The following is a 6402-nucleotide window of genomic DNA, read 5'->3' as shown; positions in this document are numbered from 1 at the left end:
GAAGAAGAAGAAGAAGAGGAGGAAGGAGAAGAAGAAGAGGAAGAATGAGAGGAAGAAGAAGAAGGAAGAAGAAGAAGATTACAGTTCTGATTGTTAGATATTTTCCTCCTTTCATTTATTTTTTAAATTGAAATTTTAATGAAAGTTTATAAAGAACTTGGGTTTCTAATCATTCATTGTTGCACATTTTCCTCCTTGTCAGCGCCCCCCCCCCCATGTCTTTTTTCTTTAGGAAAAAGGCTCTTTCATTGTTATACAGACCTCCCACCTCCACCCTAGACAACCCTACTGTGCAGCTCTTATTGTGGACTCTCGTCATATCAGTAATACCTAATCATGTATTCCTTTTATACAGTTCTCTCCCTTGTCTGTTTCAATGCTGTGTGGATCATTTATTCCCTCTTTTCTTAGTTTCTCCTCAGCCCCCATGTCAGTTCTGTTTTATAACAGTGGCATTACACCATATTAGTCTTTTTGTGACTGAGACATATTATGTATTGCATATTATATTTTATATAAAAATAACTAATGTTATTTTTTAAAGTGGGTGAAAGTGTCAGTAGTAAGAATTTGACGTATATTAATTTAATTTTAAAGAGAAGTGGTCCCATGGACAAAGCCATTCTTTTGAGATATATCCTATAAAACCACCAAATAAATTTGGGGAAAGCCTTGATTAACCTTTATCTTGTTCAGTGATGCATCTAAGTGAATAGAGATTTCTGATGTATACTATCATTTTACGCAAACAATGCTCAAGTTTTGCACTTGTTTGCCAACTACTCATACTAATCCCTCTTTACCCTTCCTCAGCCCTCAGATGTTTTCATTATTTCTGTTATGCTAATATTTTATAATGTTATTATTTTAAAAATTACATTGTTCATTTATAAAAATACCTGTGGAAGAAAACCAAAATAAAAACAACCTTGAGACTGACTCATAGTATCCTTCAATGTGGTTCAATAGACAGTACATCTGTAAGGGAACTCTGGTGGAGGAGCTCATAGAGAATTTCACTCCTGACCCACAGCCTGCACTTTGTTGGCCCTTCAAATACCCCAACTGCTCTGAATCTCCTCCCACGTGAGGTAAAATGTTGGAAATCTATTGGAAGACATGAGTCAGATCCAGCTAGTAGGTAAAGAATGAGTGAGGAATCTATCTGATTGACAGGATTTAGCAGAGGCTGACAAGTAAACTTAGAAGGCACCAATTACTTGTTTAACAATGAGGAAATATTGAAATTCTTAGAGTATATGTTTTAAAATTGTATTTTGTCTATGCATTGTGCTGTGCTTACAGAATACTTCTAGATGTTTATGAGAGAGGCTAGAGATAGTTTTCAAAAATGTAAACATTTCTCTTTCATTTGGGATAGTAGTGAACCAGTGACCCAAATTGGAGAGAAAATTACTTTGAAAATTAGTAAAGAATATTATCTCTGATTCTGTTTTCCAATTCAATTACTGAAATGAAACTGATGTTCTTTCCATTTCTCTTTTTCTTCCTAATTATTATTTTAACTCCTAGAATATACTTAATTTGTCGAGAATTGAGTATAGATATATTTTTATGTAATTACTTGTAGGATTTTAGATACAAAATGACCTGAGAGTAACCATTAGGTATTAAAAAAAACACATCATTTTTAATCAATTCTGGATTTGCTCAAAAGCTGAAATTCTTTAGACTGTGAAAAATTTAGAAGTACTAAGGAACAAAAATGACAGATATAGAAGGCATATATCATGATGCTTCAGACATTTTATTTTTCAACCAAATCTGTATGTTGATATGGGTATTTCCTGCACCTTAATAATCTTTATTGAACATAAAATATTGATATGACAAGGAGAAAACAGAATTATTTATTCTTAAACATTTTTTCATAACGAAATAAAAATTTAAATAATTTGTAATCCGGGTTCTCCTATGGGCCAAGTAGTAAAAACAAAAACAAACAAACAATTAAAAAAAAACCACAAAAATCCCACCAACCCCACCCCTCAAAAAACCCCAACAAAAAATACTTTAATTAATTAATGAACTCTGAATAGCTACTTTTGACAGGATATATATTTATTATAATTTATTTAATGTATAACCTTAATGCTCTGTGATGATTCAGTGTTGAGCTGTTAACTGTAAAATGGGTGGATCAAATAAATCATTTGCTGTGTGGGAGAAAGATGAGGCAATTTACTTAAATAAGCATTTACAGCATTAGGAACCTTGTAGGCCTGTTCTGGGGAAGTCTGGTGACCTAGTTGTAAGGAGTTATGCTGCCCACTCAGAGGCTGATGATTCAAATCCATCAGCTGCTTCATGGGAGAAAAATGGCTAATCTTATAATGTGTGATGTATTATTGTTGTTGTTATGTGCCGTCGAGTTACTTGAGACTCATAGCAACCCTATGTACAACAGCCCTAAACCCTGCTCTACCCAGTGCCAATCGCACTGCCTCCGACACACCCATTACGATTACCCCAGTTCCAGAATCAATCCACCTCATAGAGGGCCTTCCCCTCCTGCGCTGTCCCTCCACCCTCCCAAGCACTCTCCAAAGACTTGTCTCTCCTTACAACATGTCCAAAGTAGGTCAGATGTATGGTTTCTGAAAAACCAATTAGAGTGTCAGCTATGAGTTGGTTTATACTTAAGCACACATAACAACACAGAGAAATTCTATTCTGTTCTGTTGTTGTTATGTTCTGTTGAGTCACTTGCAATTCATAGTGACCATACGTACAACATCTCTGAGCCCAGCCCTATCGTATGACAATCATAAGTCAATTTTTTTGTCTCTAATAAACCTATGCCAATTACTCTAGTCACTGAGTCAATCCATCTCATCTGGGGTTTTCCTCTCACACTGTCCTTCCACCATTCCAAGCATAATATCCCTCTCCAAGAACTGGTCCCTCCTTGCATCATGGCCAAAGTATGTCAGAGAGAGCTTCAAAATCCTTGCCACCAAGGAGGATGGACCTGTTTGTTCTTTTAGAAGTCCTGTAGAGATGACTATAAATGGAAACCTACCTGCATGTTGCTAAGAGAGGCTATTCTTTGAAAAAGGACATGATTTTGGAAAGAGTGGAGTGTCGATGAAGGAGAGAAAAACCCTTAACTAGGTGGACTGACATGGTGACTGCTGCAATGGGCTCTTGTGTGTCAGGAAATGTGAGGATGGCACAAGATAGAACAGGGTTCAGATATTTTGTTCGTAGGGTCACTATAAGTTGTTCTCGACTTGATGGCACCTAATAACAACAACAACCTGAAAACAAAGTATGCATTAATGTATGCATATATAAAAAGGTCTTTTCTTTAGTTAGTTATAATCTAACTGAGATGGCCAGATATAAATAATTTTAAATTATTAAAAATAAAAATAATGGAAAAAGACAGAAAAAATGTGAATAAATGCAAAATGACGCATAACCAAATTACTAGCCTGACCTCAGGGGAGTGTCTCTTAGACACCTGAGTATTTAGTTTAGTTCTGAGTGCTCAGACCTCTCCAGGTATCATATCTGAAGCACCTATCACAGTCTTACGGTGATGAAACATCAGAAATACAAACCTTTTTTCAGCCCATTTTACTTCATACTAAGGGAGCTCTGGTGACTTAGTGCAAAGAAGCTGTACTGCCAACTGAGAGCAGCTAGTTCAAATCCACAAGCAGCTTCATTGTAGAAAATGATTACTGATTATTCTCGTCTGGAATGATTTATAGCCTCTTAAAAAACCTACCGGAGGGTCAGTGGTGAGGCACTTACAAGCAAAACCCAACATCCTTCCTGATATGACTTAATCTTTCATAATGTCAAAGAATCTTCTCTTAATCTACCACTCTGCTCTTTCAAATTTTACAACTTTTAGTAAATTGACTTTCTTAACCTCTTAGTATTCCCTTCATTTCTATGTTTTCTTGAAAATGGGATATTTCTTGTAGGAACTGGCTTTAGTCAGGTAAAATAAAAGTTGTTTTCCTTTATTCTGTTTCGCCTTGATCTTGAGGGTTATAAGGGAAAGCGGACATCCTCCATTTTTCCATATGGACAGTGTTCTAACACAGCACGCTCTTCATCCAGCAAGATGTAACCCATATAAAAAAGATACTATCAAATAACTCACCGCCTTCTGAGCCTAGTTGTTTTGCCTGTCTATGTCTTGTCAGCATTCCATTCATTCAGAATTTTAGCTCTTATTGTGAAAACATTATATATATAATTTCCCCCCTCACAGGAGTCTCTAACCATTTAACAAATATTTCCTCATTATTTCATCAACTCTCATTTGTCTTCACTCTATGCCTAGCAAGTCAAAGCAAGACAATATCGTATCAATTCTACTCAATGAGTTAGTCAGTGTGAAGAGGATATTGTTGTTGTTTATAGGGTTATCATTAGAAATTTTAAGAAGTCCATCTCCAAGTCCTTCTTCCTAGTCTTAGTCTGGAAGACTAAGCTTAGCTGAAACCTGCATTATAGAATACCCATTGCCTCCATTATCATGCAGGTGGTGACTTTACAGTATATATTTTGAATAATTTTTATGTAACTTAAAAATAAGATATTCATTACTTTGTATCAGTTGCTTTTAAAATGTTTGGAGAAATACCTCTGTCAATATATTTTGCTCTATTGTACTGTTTCTTAATAATTGTCTGGTATTCATTCCATTACAAGAAATTGAAGCTATTTCTAAATTTCAGGACTTAGTGCTGTTTAGAAAAGATTCCCAGGAAAATAATTGGGGGTTGCATATGGTATGTGAATTTTACATTTTTTTTTATAAACATAGCTCTAAAATTCTAAAAATGATATTTATGTAATTTATATTCTCACATTCAATAGTTTAGCCATCTCATCACATTCTTAACACTGCTCTTATTTAAGAACTCAATATCGTCCAAGTTTCCTAACTCAAAATCCCTATTTTGACTACCTTTTATGTAACAGTTCTGCCATCTTTTTTTTTATAACTCACTGCTTCCTTCTTGCTAAAACAAGTGGGAACTCGATCTCTTACCAAAAATATGGGGGAAACAACAACAGCAAAAACAGGAATAATAGTGCTCCCAGAATTTTTTCAAAATTCCAGTATTCCGTTGGTCAAAACTGGATTTCCAGGTCATTTTGGGAATGCAAGAGAATCTGAAAAATTGGATTATGGAGTTTTCATGTATTCTTAAATCAGTTAGACTTGATGTTCATCTGGACTTAAATCATTTTACCAATGTTGGTCTAGTCTACTGATGAGGGTTCTTAATTATCATATTAGTAATGAAATTACATACAATTATAACATGGAAAAATATTGTGCTTAGACCTGGTGGCCTAGTGACAAGAAGCTGAGATGAAATCCAGACGGCTCATGATTTGAATCTACCAGCTGCTCTGTGGGAGAAGGATGGGCAATCTCCCCCTGTATGATTAACTGCCTCCGAAAACCTGCTGGAGAGTCAGCTATAAGTTAGTTCCAACTTGACAGTACACAACAACAGGAACATTGAGGTTACACTAATTTGTGTTAGAAATTTTTGATAGGAAATTATGCTGCCAGCCCAAAAGTACGCAATTTGGATCCACCAACTACTCCATGGAGAAGAATGAACAATTTCCTCCCATAGGATTACTGTCTCTGAAAGCCCATAGAATGATCAATTATGGGTTGGTTCTGACTCAACAGTATACAACAATAACAGTGAAATTCTGACTCTCTAGTCTATGAATTGTTGTTGTTGTTAAGTACTGTTCATTTGAGTATGACTCTTAGCAACTGTTATGAACAGCAAATCTGAACCCTGTCTGTTTAATATATTAATTGTTGTTGATGGTGTTGTTGATTGTCATCGAGTCATGCATAAGTCATAGTGACCATATGAAAAAAAAAGGCCTAAACTTTTTCTATAACTATTGTCATTTATCAAAGTTCATAGAGGTACTAGAGGCATGTTATTTAGGAAGTAGATGCTACTCCTGCTTCCAAACGTGTCTTAAACTGGAACCTCCACAAAACATTGTCCATCATCAACAATGGTTATGGCATTTGCAAAGGCACAAGGTTCAGAAGGCACAAGTTTCAGCATTACAACAATCCTAGGTTACCTCATTACAGCATACTGACTGAAGAGTGCTGTACCACTTAAAAGAATGTTCCTTCAAAATATAATAACAACAAGCTTTTAAATACAAAGGCCCTCCCCAAGGTCTTGTTGACTCTAAACAAGAGGCTTACATAAAAAAAAAAAACAATCAATATTACATGTTTTTATTATTATGTGCTGTTGAGTTGCCTGTGACGTATAACTACCCTATGTCCAATATGTTCAGGACCCATCCCTGTCCTAAGCCAGTCTCCCTAATTCTGACACACCAACACCCACCACCTCA

The sequence above is a fragment of the Elephantulus edwardii genome, unplaced genomic scaffold (genome assembly GCF_000299155.1).
Source record: "Elephantulus edwardii isolate Elephantulus edwardi_28Jun2011 unplaced genomic scaffold, EleEdw1.0 scaffold00078, whole genome shotgun sequence".
Classification (NCBI taxonomy): domain Eukaryota; kingdom Metazoa; phylum Chordata; class Mammalia; order Macroscelidea; family Macroscelididae; genus Elephantulus; species Elephantulus edwardii.
Note: the sequence above shows the minus strand (reverse complement) of the source record.